General features: G+C 42.1%; 1 long non-coding RNA gene across 1 annotated transcript in view; it reads left to right on the top strand.

Annotated features, from left to right (window-relative positions):
• Positions 1 to 17898, top strand: part of LOC118170269 — a 70045-nt gene that overhangs the window by 21219 nt on the left and 30928 nt on the right. The window contains exon 4 of the long non-coding RNA XR_004752612.1: positions 8599 to 8683. This is a non-coding gene — a long non-coding RNA (uncharacterized LOC118170269). The remainder of the gene's footprint in view (positions 1 to 8598; positions 8684 to 17898) is intronic.

Raw genomic sequence — 17898 nt, forward strand, 5'->3', positions numbered from 1 at the left:
AGCTTCTGCTGAGGAAAGGTTGGGAGCTGAACCAGAAAGCTTAGAATTTTGTCTTTTATTTATTTATTGTATGTTTTTTAGGTAGTCATACATTACTTTGTGTCATAGCATAATAGAATTGATGTATTTTTATTTTCAGCTCTCTGCAGAGAGTTGGAATTTAGTGATGATTGAAGTATTTAAGTAGTAGCTGCCAAAAATTGTTTTAAAGAGAATGATTTAAATAGAGTATCATTTCATTCCAGTAAAACATGCCAGTAAAGGCCATGTATATTTTGTAGAATGCACGTATAAATACAGAAGTGAAGGAGAAGCATGTTATTCTGAAACTCATAGTCTTTGGATGCGTTTGTTTTCAATCTGTATGGGAAAGAAAGGAAATGTTGACATATCCAGATACTCTGCAGACCAGAAATCCTATCATCTAGCCAAGTCTACTGGTTAAAAGGAAAAGAACAGTGAAAGACAAAAAGTAGAAAGCAAACTTTACTGAGAAAAAAACAAAGTCTGAGGAAAGATGAGAGAGAAGTAACAGAGCTTTTTTAAAAATTAATATTCAGCGTTAGGCAAAACAGTCTGTGAAAGAACAGCATGGTATTTCCAGAAGGAATCAAGAGAAGTTCAGTTCCGCATATTGTACCTATTCATATCATAGTCAAAGCAGATATTTACCATATATATTTATTTTTTATTAATAAATGATGGCTGGATCCTGCCACTTCACTTGCACCAGGTGAACAGTTTTACTGAAGTTGCTTCTCACTGACGGTAAGGTCTGTTTACATCAACCCAGGAGACTGTAGCAGCCCTCAAAGTTACTCAGATCTGCACCATATGGGTGAGGAGAGCAACTTCAGATCTAGTTCAACCAAGATGTTCTCTACTTCTGCCTGGCAGAGTGTAAAATAGCATTAAGGGGAGGAATTCGGTGCCCAGGATGGGTGTTTGTGGATCCACACATCTCGAGGTCTCTCACTCTCAAAATGTCCCCAAGAGAGGTTGCTGTCAGCCTTCACACAGGGCAGTGTTGGAAGAGCAGAGCCCGTTTCAGCAAGTCACCCTTTGCAGTTCAGGTCACTGGTGGGACTCACAGAAGTACATGTTAAAAGAAACATTACTGATCTGTTGAATTCCAGACTTCCAAATGAAAGTTGAGGTCAGTTATGAATTAGCTTGGTTGCTTGTGTCCAGTTTTGTTCCTCCAGGAGAAACAAATGGCTCTCAGCACTGGGGGCTTTCTTTCTGCTCAGTGAAAGTCGCCTGTCCCTGGTAGAGGTACAGATGCAGTGCAGGGTCTTAATCTGAGTCTGTTTGGCCCCATTGGAGGAATGCCCACAGGTACTTTTCCTACCACTGAGTGTTCAAAGGCCACATATGTGTATATGAATACACTTGGGTCGAACCTAAGGCTCCCGTCCTTGCTCCACTAATGCATAGTCACACCCTGGTGATAATGGCACTGTTTATTAAGGTACGGTGTAAATGCTCAGAGCAGGTATTGCTGGAGGAGAGGGCAGAGGCACTGAACGGTGATATTGCTCGGGATGGTGTGTAGTGATCCAGGATGAGAGCTCCTGCCTAGAAATCTCAGTGATATGTGCTTCTGCTGCCTTGGAGTACTCAAGTTTGAACTGTGTTATTAGAGGAAGGGGTGGAAACCCTTCTCTCGGTAGTATTGACAGTGCTGATTACTCTGAATGCAGGTTAAATAGACAAGTACTCCCTCCCTATTCAGAGCTCCATTCCTTGCTTTTCTTTCTTTGTCCCTGTTTCTCTCTCTCTGCCTCCTGACTGAGGCTGGTGTTAGAGAAGCGCTTTGATTGAACAGCCATGCAGTTTGTGAAGAACAGTGGGGTTTCTGAACATCTTTCTTCTTGGAACATTACAAATTAATCACCACAAGATTCAATGATTTCAGCTGAACTTCACATCTTTCCACTTAATGGGTAGCAAATAATGGATAGCAAATAGCATAATAGCAAATGGTCAAAACAGGAATAAAAAGATTAGTTTGACTCTCACTGAAGTTTCTCCTACATTCCTTCACCTAGAATTTAATCAGGGACCTGACTGAAAACTCAGTGAGCTGACATGAAACACTGACTTCATTTGAGTTGTCCTCAAGCCCTGGCAGTATTACACCCTTGGAAGTGAAATTGGAAGCCTGAGTTTGAGGACAAACAGGAGGAGCACCATAGAAATTGGAGAGGTAGGCCAATTACTGTCTGTGCCATTATTACTTGTTATGACAATGTTTATGGTTTCCCTTCATTCCTGTAGTCTTAGTTAACTCACCCACACTTTCTTCTGTATGTTATTACCCCTTTCTGCCCCCAGATTTAATTTTTTTTTCAGTTGTTCTTTTGGTCTGAAGGTAGGGTTGATAGTCAGACATCATTCATCCAGGGAAGAGACAGACATTGAAGGCTACAGAGAGCTCCAAACATCTGTCTCTCTCTGCAGAAGTACAGATACACTGCACCTCTATGTTGTGTGGCTCGGAGATCTCAAAGTCCGTGTTTCCATTCTTTACAGCCCGTTTTTTTGCCATGCCTTTCTCTTGCCCTTCAATGTCACCTGGGGCCTCCTGCCTGCTCCTGGGAGTGCACAGGAAAATGCTGTGGGCTCAGTCTTGGATGTGGTTGCTGCCAGGCAGCTAGGTGGGGTCTGCGGGGTGATGGAGCACCCTGGGAAAACTTTTGTGGTTCGTGCTTACTCAGGGAGGGATGAGGTGCTTGTTTCTCCTGGGGCAGGCCCCATATCCCCCATCCTTTCCTTCTCTGCGGGCCCAAAGTCAGCGTAGCTGCAACAAATGCGAGTTTTATCAGCTGCAGCCAGCTGGAAGCCTGGCCTTGTACCGGATAACCATGATATAACTCAGACTGCTTTCCATTCTCCCCTGCCTCTCCCTCCGTGAATTAGTAGCCATAAAGCACAGCTATGGGCAGCAGCAAATCTTTCCATAATTTCTGCCTTCCAAAGCCAGGTAACAGTCCAGGTTTCTCATCCCCTTTCTCTCTCCCTCTTTCCTGCTCTCTTTTAGGGACAGGTAACAATAATACTACACATTACATGTCCTCCTTACAGCTAGATAACTAATGATTGCCATTATATCTCTGTCAGAACTAGGTAACTGCAATACTCTTCATTATATATCTGTCTTAAAGCCAGTAACAGCAGTACTCTAAATTATGTACCTTTCTTCCTTTTTCTCTGTCAGGCAGGTAATTGTTATGCTCATCTTTATGTGTCTTTCCTGGAGCTGTAATAGTTTTCATTGTATCTCCTCAGAGCTTATTATGGTAATGTTCCTTACTGTATATTTTGGAGTTAGAAGCTGATATTTTTTAGAGTCACCTCTGTAGTATTTTGCCTTCTGTATTTCTTACAATTTGAGTAATTAAAATACTACTTTAACAACTTTGAGAAGGATTCTGCTTTTCCTTTCAGGATCTCTCTAGGGACTGTCTTGCAGTTGGAGAAATGTCCAATAAAGTAAAGTGGTGTCTGCCCCCTCTTGATCTCAGGGCTGGGCAGTGCCTTTACCCCTTTGGATTTCAGCAGTGCCAAGTTGCTGGGACTGGGAGTTCAGCCATGGAAGATGCCGAAAAGGCTTGGCATCCCCTGGCACCTGGGGACCACCCTTGGACATTGTCATCTCACCTCTCCACATTTCCATGCCCAGTATTTTGTAAATTGAGATGCTGAGTTCTCTGAGGAACAGGTTGCTCCTCTACAGTGCCTACCACAGTTCCTCCTGATTTTGATTTCAGACTTCTTTCTTATGTCATAATATAAAACCTGCTATGCATGGCTAACTGACACAAATTTCACAAACTTGGCTATGACTCCTTGATTATTATTAAGAATTTTCTTTCTGGGATTTCAGTGTTTGCTCTTCATTTTTCTTCTGACAGTATGATGTCTCCTGTGAGGACCTGATGGAGCAGAAATAATACTGTGTGTTTTAGGAGATCTTTCTCCTTGTAGCATGTATACTAAATAGGTTAATAAACCAGTAGCTGGTGATCAATTTATGTAAAATAACTCTAAGCAGCAAGCCCAATCTGAAAATCATTTGATAAACAATTCAGTAAATGTATCTGCATAAATAACACACAGGAATAAATTGGAACCAGTTTGAGAGCATAAAAGGAGGGCTACATTTGCAGCATGGTTCAGAGACTGTAAATCAAATCAAACCAATTTTGTCTCCTGTTCCACCTTTTATTAGATAATCAAAATTCAGATCAGTCTCATGAAAAGATTTCCTTGTACTGCTTGAATCTCATAAGTAAGCCTGGCTCTACTTGCAAGTGAGCACCACCTCTAAAAGAGTGGAAACACTGCCTGCTCACATCCCAAGTGTGAAATAGCTGGAAAGTAAAATACATTTCAAGAAACATTTTGTTTGAATTTTGAGATGAACTGGAGTAGAAGGTGCTTGGCAAAGTGATGGGAAGTGGCTTCGTGTTAGAGGCATAACACATGGAGAGCTCTTAAACTTCATGGGAAATTAACAGGTGTAGCTGAAGTGGGTAATTCCAAGAATGCAGCCCTAGGAGTTGATGCAGACCTGTGAATAACATTGCATCCAAGAACTGTGTTATTAAAATTAAAACATTATTGACTAGCATGGAAAAAAAAATGACAGAGGAAATCCATCAGCAGCATGGAGGTCTGATCATGACAGGCCGGCTCAAATGGTGGGCGTTGTGCAACTTGGAAAGAAGCTGCAGGATCTCGGGGATGGCTTGGAGAAAAGAGCTGCTGCAGAAGAAACAAGTTCACTGCAAAGAGCACTGCACTTAGGAGAAGGGCCTCTAGCAGAGGCAATCTAGTGAAGCCGACTTCAGCTTAGACAAGAAAGATGTACTGGCAATATTTTGGTCTTAGAGAAGCAAATTGAATTCTTACCCAGAATAAGGAGAAAAATAATTGGAATCTAGTGTGATTGTGAAATTCCCTGTGTGGTAATCCGGTCTGGAGATAATCAGCCAGGGACGGCTTTATCTGTCATTGCCTGACAAGCAGAATTTCCAAAGCAAAATTTCCAAAGGAGCCAGCAGAGATTGCTGTTAGCAGCAGAAGTCCATCAGCTGTTGTAAGGGCAAAGCCAAGCACCTCCTGTGGCAACTGTTCACGCATAAACTCATGTCGTTGGGACATAAAGGTGTTTGCTGTAAATTGCTGTTGGTTTCACCGGGAATAAAGCCAACCCTTATAAAGTTGCTAATAGACCTCACGTTGACCAGCTGTAACTTCCTTGGCTCTTTTTGCTTACACCATCCGCTGAAGACTCTGCATTAGGCAAATTTTAATATGAAGTGGCCAGGTGCGATCTCTAGGGGACAGGGCTGTAGATGTGATGAGCTTGAAACTATGATAACTACGTGCTGCCCAAGATGCTGCACTTGTCTGTGCCTCTCTTTCTTGAATGAGATGTTTCAATGTCTTATTTGCCCATCGGTAGAACAGGAATGCAGGCACTCCTGTTGTGGAGTGATTGGCAGTGAGAGGCTGCCTGCTTGCAACAGAACTTTCTATGTGATATGCTCAATTTATCAGACTGAATCAGTGTGTGAGTGATAGGAAGTATCTGCAATACAGTTCTGCACAGTGCTCTGCACAGCCCATACCAGGCCAGTTTTATGCTCCCCAGAAACTAAACCGGCCATGAGTTCACCAGGCCTGGGGGCTCCTAGGATCTGTGATACACAGCACCAAACAAGGAGGTTCCCTGCCTCAGACGAAGCCCTTTTATGTTACAAAAACAAAAAAACAAAAAAACAACAAAAAAAAAAAACACCTGCTTAGCACTTGTTACGTTACATTGATTACGTTAAAGGAATGATTTATAGGCACAAAGAAAAAAAAAAGGCAAAGTGTGTGTCCTAACAGGGTCTACCAAGGTTAAAAATTCTGATAAAAAGGAATCATTTACATTGAGGCATTTTTTTAATTTATTTCAGGTGAGGTCAAATCTTTGATTCTTTCTTTAAATAACTGGGAAGTTTTTACAGATTCCATAATGTGTTCAAGGTAGGTTATGCTTTTGCAAGAGAGCTGCTTTCAGAGAGCTGCAAATACTCATATTCTGATGGAGGTGGTACTAAACAAAGAATAGTTACATAAATGCCTTGTAGCATAGGCTTCATGTGTTAGGAATATTAAAAATAACTCCTCAATGCTCACAGGGTCTTATTTCACTAAAGCGTGCTATGTTTTCCATCCTTTTATGCATGACTTCAACTACAAAACCTTTATGGAATTGAAATGTATCTGAATATCCAATCTACAATGCCCCTTGGCAAAACCCAAGTGAAAATAAGAGGTCTAAAGAGGGAAAATGCATTTAATATTCATATACGGATCGACTATATAGTCAATACACTGGCTTGCCTTGTTGCTTAGTCTTCAATTAAGTGTAACCGTTTTGTGTCCAATGTCCATAAAGCATCAATGAAGCAGCAGACAAAAAATGACATTTTCCTAAACAGAGAAGTGGTTCCAAATGTAAATGTGACTTCTCATGTTTTTGATCAGCAAGATCCATGGTTTGAGGCTTTCTATTATGAGACCAGGCCCAGCTTCGAACACCTGGATGCAGTCTTCCTAAGGATTCAGGGAGGGTCTTGAAGTCAAGCTCTCTTAACTCTGCTTTCCAATTTTATATGAAATCATAGCAAATCTCTTCCTGCCTTTTTAGCCTGGATTCTCATTTAAAATCCCTGTGTGTATGACAGAGTCTGTCCTTCCTTGCACGATAACTTTTGAAGTGCTCCACTTTCAGTGACATTTCTCCAGGAATCAGAAGCCTCAAAACATAATATTCTTATAAGCATAATGAATATAAGCAGCTGGATGAAGAAAGAAGTGTCCTCCACTGCAAAAAACGGTTGCAGTACAAACTCCTCATAGGCAACCATGAGAAAAGTTCAAGATAGAGCCCTTTTATTCATAGACATCAAAAATTTTAACCACAAGACATGGATTTATAGTAAAATAGGCTGTTATACAGCTGTATGGCATCTTTTACCTGTTTTCTTCTCTAGTCTGGGAAAATATTTTTCAGGTTTCAGCATAAGATTTGCTTCTATCTGAGACAAGCAAAGAGGATTTGCCAGGGTGGGTTAGGAACCCCGTACCTTTGAAGATTAATGTGCATATGCAAACCAATTCCTCAAAAACTCAATAGACACTTGATTCACAGAGCATGCAGGAGTAATTGCAGCTGGATCGTAGTCCTGAAGAAAATGAAATAATTCTGTTGAAGAGTTAGGTTTTGCTTTTTTGTTTTTCTGATATATGTATTTTAAATCTAATTAATTGGGAGGAAGAGAATGGAGAAAGATCTCTCGGGGCCTTTCGGCCCTGTCTGGAGAAGAAGAACAAAACCTAAGCACATAAAAAATCTTGACTATTAAAGACATTTTTAGGAGTTGCTGGAAAATTTTAATACCACAAATTACTTATGGGCAACACAAATTCCCATGGTTTTGTATTCACAAAGGCCTTAAAACTAAGACAGAAAACTTAATTTTTCTTAATCTCACATACAGTGTATAAATCAAATACTTTTAACCGGAAAACTGTTTTTTGGACATAAAAGCCTCTGAGAACTTCTGACTGTTTAAAATCTCCCAGGTGTACATACCTGTGCTTCCTGTTATCTTTCTCCTCTGCATGGCAAGCACTGGGTGGAGGCTTCCAGTTTTCATCAGACATCTCTGAGCCAAAATACACTGGGCTGGTGTCAGCGTAGATGGTTGGCTCTCGTTTAACATTGCAGCAGAATATGTAATTATATTAGTCTGAAGTTTTAGGAACAAGGCAGTGTTAATAGGTGTTTTGTCGTAATTGCTGCCAGGACATGAGAAAGGATGAAAAATATTGGGGGAAGGAGTAGCTTTCGGACAGTTGTGGAGGTAGCACTTGGCTGACGTAGTTTATGCCATTCAAGCTGGATTTCAGTAAAAGGTTTCCAGTTCTGTTAAATAGGTCCAGCAACCAAAAGTAAGGCTGAATCTGTGTAAGGGGAAATCTCTTAAGATTAGTGTTGCAGTGGAAAGTAAATCATCAAGATATTTCAGATTAGGAGTATGGTAAATTTATGATTCCAGAAGGGAAGGAATGGAGAGAGTAGTTTTCTTCTGAATCTGTCAGCCCACAGCAAGGAGAGACAAGCTTTTTCTAAAGTTATGGCAGACACTTGTTTTCCATGTGTCCCTCGTGGTAAGGCTAGGGTTTCTAAGAGAAAGAAATGAGGAAAAAAAATGTGAATAATTTTTTTCTGTGACCCTAAAAGCTAAGCTGAGAAATGGCACTTTTGAGAGAGAATGGCTTTATATGAAGTAAATTGTCAAACAGGACTGTTCACTTAGGTGCAATTTACCTAGTGTTAAGGTCTTGGGTAGGATTTCTAAAAGAAAACAGCACGTTTTTATCCCATATATGTATGTTTGTACTTCTATATGGAATTCTCTCTCTATATATTTCAAGCATACATAAATATATATTTATAGGTATGCATTTAGTCTTTAAAGTTGTGATGAGAAGGGCCATTTTTCTGGAACATTTTTCTTGCTGTTGTTTCAGAGGCTGTCTGTCATGGTATAGTAGAAGATAAGAATGAAGAGGAGAGTTGCTCCTCCAGCAAGGCACACAAGGAGTGCTGCTAGAGGTGAGTTTACCACCTGTGAAGATAGCACAAAAAAAACACGCTTATGGAAGGAAAAGACTTCTTAGACGTTTTTGTAGAGGCGATGCCAACCCAGATTTTTTTTTTTTTTCCTAGGGTTATGGTTAGGGATTTAGAATGAAAGAAGATGAGATCATTGTTTACAGATCCTGTTGTCACCAAATAAGATCAAATAGTTTTCTGTTGGTTTAGATACAGATATTGCTATTGTGAATACATTTTTCACTGTAATTAGAAATAAGGTTTTTAAAATAATGTGATGTGCGGAGCAGTTTTCATCCATGCATGGTACAATTTAGAGGGAGAGCACTCCTTGTAGAATTAAATACATTTATATTGTTTTTTGTGGGGGCACTCCTTACCTGGATCTGTTTTTTGGCAGGGATTTAGAAGGAAAGCAATGAGGTGTGAAGTTTCCTACTGATTATTTTATGGCCCATGGAATTAGGGAGAAAAATGGTGTTTGGTAGGAGCAAGCAGCCTCAGATTAGTTTTGATGCAGGGACTGCATAACTGAGTATGGTTTTCTTTGGGATTGCAGAGACAGGTGGAGTGCAGCTTTCTGAGAGAAAGGTGATCCTCCGTGACTTCTGCTGTGCCCAGGAGTGGGTTTTGTACGAGCTCTGCTGACACAGGGTAGGGGTTTCCAAAGGGGAGCGGTCAGGAGAGCATTTTCTTCTGACACTGTTGGAATTGGAGCAAGAGCGCTTCTAGGAGCCAGTGATGAATTGCTCTGGTGCTTAGAGAGAGGAGCGAAAGGGACAGATGCAGGAATGGTTTCATCATTGTGCTGGGGCTAAACTGTTGTGGTTTTGGATTGCTTGGCTTGCATTAGCTTTCTGGTCTTAGAAAAGGACCTCTTAGCTGTAGCAAGTGCTTGAAAATTCTTTCATGATCTATATAGATTCATAAACAAGGAAAATGTCTGTAGGAGTGTGTGGCTTTGTATTTGTATTGGTGTAGGCACTGTTTAGTTTAGGTTTGCTTTCATTAAGTTTCACACACATCAGGTTAGGGTTTCAGAAAGGAATCATCATGCAATTTTCCTCTTACATTTTTCTGTACTGTGGTTGTTAGAATATAGAGCAATGCTTTGTAGGGTTGAATAGATATTCTTTCTTTATTATGTATACTATCAAAGCAGGTATATTTTGGTCAAACTTCAGGATAGACGTCAGGTTTCAGAAAGAATCAGTTAGGAGAATGGTTCTCTACTGATACTGTTTGACCCACAGCAGGTACCAGTTCTGAACAAGGTGATGAGCTGTATTTTTTGCAAACTGTAGTTACCTGAGTTCTGTTTTCCTCAGGATTTAGGTTACGTGCATTAACACTATGAAAAGCAAATATTAAAGGAAGATGATCGGAATGAAAAATTGTATTGGAAGAAATGAATAGCTTTGATTCAGCGCTGTGAGTGATACTTTATATGCTGAATTTATGATTGACATTGGAATTTCAGAAAGGGAGCACGGAAGACTTCATTTTCTTAGAGTTGAGCGTTCCACCCAGTTCAGATAAGGACCACTGTTCACATGGTAAATGGCATTTACTTCATTTGAAGTAAATATCAGCCAGCCAGGTTTAAAAGTATCATAGGATCTAGGTCCTAGAAACAAGAAAAGAAAACCCTGGTTTCCTGCTGCTTCTTGTATTGGATAGGCTGTCTGGTAGAAAGCTTATCCCAGTGCATTCTCTTGAATATATGCTTGAGGATTTGGGGTTATTTCATAGCAGAACAGGACTAAGGGAGCACATAATTTTTTTAAAGTCTCATTACTGCACTGCAATTTGTGGCACCCTCCATCTGACTGAAGCAGATTACCTTTGAGAGAAAAGGCAAGAGGAGGCAAACCAGGCCGGTGTGTTTCCAAGGAAAGCCATAGTGCTTGAGACTTTCAGGCATCTCTAAAGACTGGGCAGCCAAGGCACGTGGAGAACCAGGAGCATTGGGCCAGAGAATGATCTCTCCTCCCCAGAAAGCCAAGTCGTACTCTAAGTGAGATCCAGGGGTCAGATTCAGTTTGTTTGCCCCGTGTCTTTCTTAAAACTGTCTGGAGGATGCATTGGGGTGGGGGTTGCCTTTCTATCGTGGAGTCCTAAAGTGACAGAAAAGCAGGTGAGCTCTGTGTGGCCCCGCAAGCTCAGTGGCATGATGAAGGCTGGTAGGAGCATGCAGCATCCAGAAACATAGTGTGCAGAGACGAGGTTATGAAGAGTCACTAAGAAGTTGCTCTGTAAGCTAAAGGCAAAGCCCAGAGAATGGAAAGGTGCAAATACGATAGCATTGTGGCATGGTTGTCCCCAGGGGCTGATTCCAGGACATTTACTAGATTGTTAATTGGCTCTAGGATTATTAATGTGGGTAGTGTGGCTTAGTAACTCCTAACACACTTAAGCAGGGACTGTGTGAGACCTTGCAAACCATGTTGCCATCATAGCTATGCTTAAAAGCTTAAAGGCAGTAAAGCTTCCACGTTGGCAGCAGATTTCTGAAAGTCCATCAATGAACAAAGCCAGTGTAACAGCTGAGTTCACCCCTGTCCTAATCCCCGTGATTACAGCAGAGTAGCACCGAGATGTGCTGGAGTGAAATGAGATCATTAAAAAAATAGCAGTAACTGAGCAGCAGCAGATGTGTCAGCCCAGGGAGGTAGCAAGAGCTACAGCAAGGAACGGCAGGGTGGTCTGGGGACAAAGCCCATGATATCCAGAGCTCTCACAAATTCTAGTCAGTTTTTAATGGAAGCTGCTGGAGCTCAGCAGCACTAGAGCCTGTCATTTCAAAAATAAACGTTGTAAAGGTAATGTTATGCCCTGTTTCAGAAGGAAATGACAACAGTTTCCCCTTTGGAAGACTTCCCAGAGCCAAGCTGATGACTGAGTTTTGCATGAATTAAAGCATATACAGATTCATTCAGAGGGGCAGTGAAGGTGAGAAATAAATGCCTCAGAGACAGAAAAAAGCAGAGACAGATGTGGTGTGTGTGAGATTGGCAGCCCTACACAATGCAGCAGTGTAGGCACGTGGCCTGCCCAGAAACGTAGAGACTGAGTCAGAGAGCTATCAGAGCAGTCCTCGTCATCCCTTGGAGGTCAGAGAGACTATAAGGATGGAGCTAAGCAGCGGACTTGCCTGCCAGCTACATCCTGCTATACTACAACAGCTGGCAGGAGGCAAATAGCATTGCAAAATTATCTCTGAAGGGGAACCATCTGAGAAAGAAGTTTAGAGATGAAGTGTTGGACATATAGGCCCGGTCTGAAAGAGCCCTAGCCCCCTTTTGCATTACACTGGGTCACATTCCTGTTAGAAGTAGCCCTATGGTGGATCTGTTAGGTATTGCAAAAAATGCTGAATACATCCGCAGCCTTTACTGCAACAAAGTTCTCTTAATCTTTTTATCTTTTTTTCCAGTTGGATGTTATTTTGGGTGCTTGATTGGTGTTATTTTGCTTTTGAGCCTGGCCAGGGTTTTGTAAACTCATACCTGTGTGAAAGGAAGTCCCTCCTTTAAGGCTGAGAAGGGCTGAACAATGATGGAAGAAAAGAGCTTTATGATTTTATTTTTTCCACAGATCTGGAAAGCACCTTGTGCTTTTCTAAGTGGAAAGCTCTTATAAGAGCAGTGCTTTGGGGACAAAAGGCAAGCCTGGAGGGCAGTGACCCAGCAGCCCTGCTTGCTGCTCCAGGGGCTGGTGAACTCCACGGGGAGCCTTCCCTGAGCAAAGCTGTTCACTGTCCCCAGTACAGGGCACTCGGGGACACTTCACCTCCCCCTGTTCCCCACACTGTACTTAGTCTTTTTGCACCATTCCTTCTTCAGGGCACACACAGATGAGGCTCTATTTTGTTAGCAGTGCCACATCCTGCTTTGGCATGTGCCATCTGACCACATCTTTGTGGAGGGGTGAATATATTTTATTTCTGGATGGAGAACTCTTTTAGATGTTTCTTGAATTACTGGAAGGTACTGCTTACCTGTAACAAAATGCATTAGTCATATGTACAGCCAGTTCTGCTTCAGAGGTTTCTCATTTGGCTATGATCATTTGGGTAAGTGATCTGTGATAGGTACCTGAAGAGTCCTAGAAAATCTTTTACTGGCAAATAAGACATAGCTCTGACCTTCAGCAATTGGGAAAAATAGGGAAATGGAACTTAACAAATATATATGTGTTTTTACAGTGGCTCTCTTTTTATTAACTCAGTGAAGCCATTTTCAAAATTACATTTCAGAGCTTTTAAATGACCGTAGTCTCTGGACATGTCATTATTTTTTGGCTTTTCAGTACATATGTACTGTATTTTCTCCACAATACACTTTTTTTTTTTTTTCCTTGTTGGGAGAAATATTGATTTATTCAATGAAAGCCAATTAATTTAGGAAAAAAAACATGTCATCCACAAGGGAAGAACAGTAAGCAGGAGTATTTGGGCAGTGCACGTTTAATAGAAATCATTCTTTGTGTAGTTGATTACATTGAGGTTAAAGGGAATAGAATGTGGACATCAATTTGATCGCTGACTGAGGATAAGGTTTCCTGAGTCTTTCTACACACCAGCAGCTGTATGGACATTGAAACGCTGCTGGTCTTCTGACACCAATCTGTGTGTTAGGGTACGGTCACAAACGCACTATACTGTATTTGTGCGTTTGGTGCCCACAATGTGTTTCATGCAGGATTTCAGCAAATGTCTTGAGAAGGAAAAGAGTGAAGAAATCTCTCCCATGATATGCAAAACTCCTGGCATGATGAGCTCCCCATGCTTGGTCCGGGGTAAGAGATCTGCCACTCTTGTGCTCATTGCAGCCACCCAAGCCCCCTTGTGTGGTCCTGCCTCTTGCAGGTTGAGTGCTGGTCTGAGGTTGGTTATTTTTTGGGTCTTTGTGCCTTCTAGTGGTTTGGGGTGTCAATGAGGCAGGCAGGGAGGTGCTGGGAAGGGGGGTTGACTGCAGCCAGTCGGCTGCACTGTGCAGAGGGGTCAGGAAGTGCTGCTGAGCTGCAGTGCTTTGGAGTTTGTATTCCCCTCTTTGGGCTGGAAATGGCTGTAGCACTCACAAGAATTTGGTTCTGAGTATTGAAATAAATATTCTGTTCTATACGATCCTCTTCCTGGGGGCCAGACAGATTTTTTATCACCCATGATGACTTGTTTCCCCTTGCTCTGCTGTGCTATGAGTTGTGAAGCTGTGCTATGAACTAGACCACTGAAACGTTCTGGGTGAAAAGACAACCTCCTTGCCTGAACCTCCTTTTGTGGTTCATGTTGTTGCCGTTGACGTGGGTGTAGACAGCAGACTTTTGAAGGCAGTGAGGTGTTACTGCTCTGAATTACTGATAATACACAATACAACAAGAATTTTACTGGTTAGTTTGTGTGTATGTATTCTAATACACACATATAATTTATATGTGTATTCCTAGATTTGCATCAAGCTTGGGGCTCACACAATAGCCAAAAGATGGTTAGTCCAAGATCCCCTTGGACTGTAGGGCCTTGGAAGCATCCAGCACCAACATAGCTCATCTACACCTGGGAAATGACCTTCTCGTTTGCACGCAGTAAAGTTGCAGTTCTGGTAAAAATTGAGCACAGATCCTGTTTGTTTTATCAGTGTAAGTGGGGTTGGCACTGGAGTCAGTATTACCTGCCTGCTTTGGAGGTGTGCATAGTTTCCACTGGGGGACTCTGGGAGAAAGATATGAAAAAGGGGCATGGAGGTCATGAAAAAGGGCCATGAGGTCATGAAAAATCCTCTTTCCTTAGCAACCTGGATGTTACATCCTGAGGCTTACCCAGGCTCGAAGGTGCTAAGTGGGTCTCTGAGTGCTCCGGGCACAGCCTGCCCCAGCACAGTGCTGTGCCTGCCCCATTGCTGGCAGCCCGCCTCGCGAGGAGAGATATCCAGCTTAAAAAGAGCCTGGGGTGGGAGAAGAGGGTGAAGTTCAGTTGGATAAATCCCCAATCTGCCCCCTCATAAAGGCAGCCTGCAGAGCAGGCTGATGGGCAGCTGGAGGCAGGGAGAGGAAATATTCTTGTGCCCCTCCTGTGGCAGAGGCCCCATCTTCAGAAGCCACCCTATTTCCCCAGACCCTCCACCTGAGCTTTACAGGTGCCTTTGCTGTCGCAGAAAGTGCCGGGAAGGTGTATTTGTCTTTCATTTTGTGTGTGTGTTTTTTTTCTTATTTTAAGTATTAGTGTTTGTTCTGGTTTTCCTTTTTGAGGGGGGAAATTCTGTCTTGCAGAGAGATGAAACTTGACATGCTGCAATAAACAGCCGGTGGGCTAGCTATAAATTTAGACAATTTTGAAAAGTTGTCATACCGCTTGTATTCTGGAGTTGTGCTATCTATCGCGTTGGGTTAACAGAGAGCTGAAATAAGGGCTAGCTGCACACCGGGTGATCACAGTAAAAATACCACAGTGACAGTGGGCACCACAACATTTTTTAATGCAGTGTTTTGTGTCTTATTTTAAGGTGACCTCAAAACCAAGCCTGTATGAAGGAATGTGTAGGTTTAACGGAAAGTGTGACTGAAATGGATGGATGTTTAAGAAGCTCCTTAGCCCTGCCACGTGGCCCCTTAGTGCCCAGCAGTTATATGGGCAACCTCATCTTCTTCACCTTAGTCACTGCTCTTGAATCCATCGAGTTTTGGCCCACAGTATAATAGCAGCCTAAGGGGACTGTCTCTGGAAAGTATTTCATTTTATACTCTGAATAGAGGTGGGCTTTTTTTTTTTTTTCAGAATGACCTCTGGAGCATAGTACAAAGATTGAGGTAAGTTTTCTCTTCTAAAAGACCAATATAAGGTCTTTGTTTGTGGCCAGAACAGTTCTTTCTATGCCTACCTCCTTCTCTGTCTGCTGGAAATGCCCCCATGCTGCACCATTGCTAAAGCAGCTTTTTGCCAGTAAGTGCTGATGGGAATCACACCAATTGTCACCTGAGCCACTGAGATTGTTCAGGGAATCTCCTGGCTAGGTCAGTAACTGCATTTACACAGCTGGACAGGGAGGGGAAATGCTTTGAATTCTCGGTGAACTTTTTTGTCTTGGATGATCCCAAAAGGCCAATCCCCCTCACTTCTTCACCAGGTCATATTTTTAATTCCATCTGTTTTTATCGTGATTTATTTTGGAAGAGATACAGAGGCATTTTGGAAAAGATGAGGAGGGATTCAGCAAGTCAGTATGCTTTTGTTCCTCTGTTTTTTTTGCAGGCCTGCTCATTTTAAGGGGAAAAAGTAGAAAAAGGCTGTTTTCCAGGAAACAGATTTACCCTGAAAGACCTGAGACATTTTAGAGAAGGGGTCGGTGGGTTGTAGAAGTGTTTGCATTTTGTGTAAAGGCTTGGCAAACGTAGAGTGAATTATTTTAGGCCCCAAGATGAGAATATATGTGCGAGAGCTGGTCCCAGAGTTCATGAGTAGTGGTGCTTAGGTTAAGGAGCTAACGTAGAGCTTCTTTCAGAACTGTATTTGTAGTATTTATTACAACAGGATGTGGTACTGTGAAAGGTCTACAGGGTTTCTAAGTCTGCATGTATCTTTATTTTATTTTATTTTATTTTTTGTGCTGTATGTGAGACAAAGCTATTAAAACCCATTTCTATCACAGTCTGTTCCCAGCATCACAAGGTGGAAATACTGTTACAGCTAAATTCGATATCCAGTATTTTGATGGTGTGCAGAGGGCTGTTTTACCTGCTTCTTCCTGACTCAGAAACAGCACCATGAGAGCCATACATTCCTCTGCCAAAGTCTAGTTTAGAATTGCGAGAAGAAAGAAATTATCCTTTTCATTCCTTTACTGAGATTCCTTTAAAGCGCCTTTCTCCAAATGGCTCGAGACAGCTTCCCTACAAACAATTAAAATAAAAAGAAAATCAGCAAGTCTTGAAACACAAAGGCTAACCAAAATAAATCAAAACCCATCTGCCTATGCAAAGTAGCCTTGACTAAAGCACATACTTTCTTATGAAGTGTAATTTACCAAATACTTAGATAAACAGCAGTAGTTTGTCTATTTTGTAGCATCAGAGGATTTCCTACATTTCTTGATCTTACTTCAGCTAGTACCGACTCCTCTCATTAGTTTAAACCTGAAGGGGGTACTTCTCTTCAGAATCGAAGAATACTCTTGAAATGTTTTGAAATAAATGCAGGAGATCACTTTACTTTTTAGTTCTGTGTATATAAGAGATATCCAGTAGTATATAAACCATCCTCCAGACATGTCCAATGCTGATGAATCTGGGTTGAACAGAGCGGCCTGGACATGCTAGGAGGGAAAGTGGCCTGTCGGGGGGAGCCCAGGCCTCTGCTTTCAGTAAAGCTCAAATACTCATCTGCTTTCCAGGGGAGAGAGGAGAATGCACTGAGAAGATGAAAATTTTTGATGTATTTAGAGAAGAACAATATTTTTCTTCTCCCTGGGTCTAGGCAGCTTGGATGAAGGGGAGGAATTTGGACATTAGTGAGAGCCCAGCTGATGTTAACAATGGTGGCTCTCTTGACTTCCATCACAACAGACAGCGCCAGCTGAGAATGAAGGCTGTGTTTGTAGCTCTTTGAATGATAAACCAGCCATCTTCTCTCAGTGCTGCTCCCGTCATCAGAAAGCATCTCCTGGAGAACAGCTGGGAAAATCCACAAATGTGAAGGACAGTGGGGTGACAGGAGGGGAGGCTGTTCTGTCACCAATGCAGAGGAGCTGCTCTGTCATCAAGCGTGGCCATGCAGGGAATGGGATTTCTCCAAGCTGAGCCATGGTCAGCCCCTTCGCGCCACATGGGAAGGGGAGGCACAGCTGAAGACTTTCTCCATGTGGTTCTTGTGATATGGGTGAGCTGAGCTTTAAAAGTATAATAAGGGTAAGAAATAGATTTAGTTACTTGTGGCAGCCAGCAGCACAGGAAGCAGAGGGAGATCAGGCGCACAGGTTTGACTGTATTATCACTAAATACTGTGCCCTCAATTATGTATGTAGTGGAGAAGGGAAAACAAGTCCTTTTTTTCCCTCCTTAGTGTGAAGAGAGCCTTCATTAGCTGTGCCTTGACATGGTGATTTCAGCACCAGTGCCTGCATTAAGATTTCAGATTTTATTAGGGCATCAAGCAAAGACAATAAGCCAAAGGATTTCCTTCCTTCCTTCCTTCCTTCCTTCCTTCCTTCCTTCCTTCCTTC

This window comes from Oxyura jamaicensis, chromosome 7 (assembly GCF_011077185.1).
Source record: "Oxyura jamaicensis isolate SHBP4307 breed ruddy duck chromosome 7, BPBGC_Ojam_1.0, whole genome shotgun sequence".
Taxonomy (NCBI): domain Eukaryota; kingdom Metazoa; phylum Chordata; class Aves; order Anseriformes; family Anatidae; genus Oxyura; species Oxyura jamaicensis.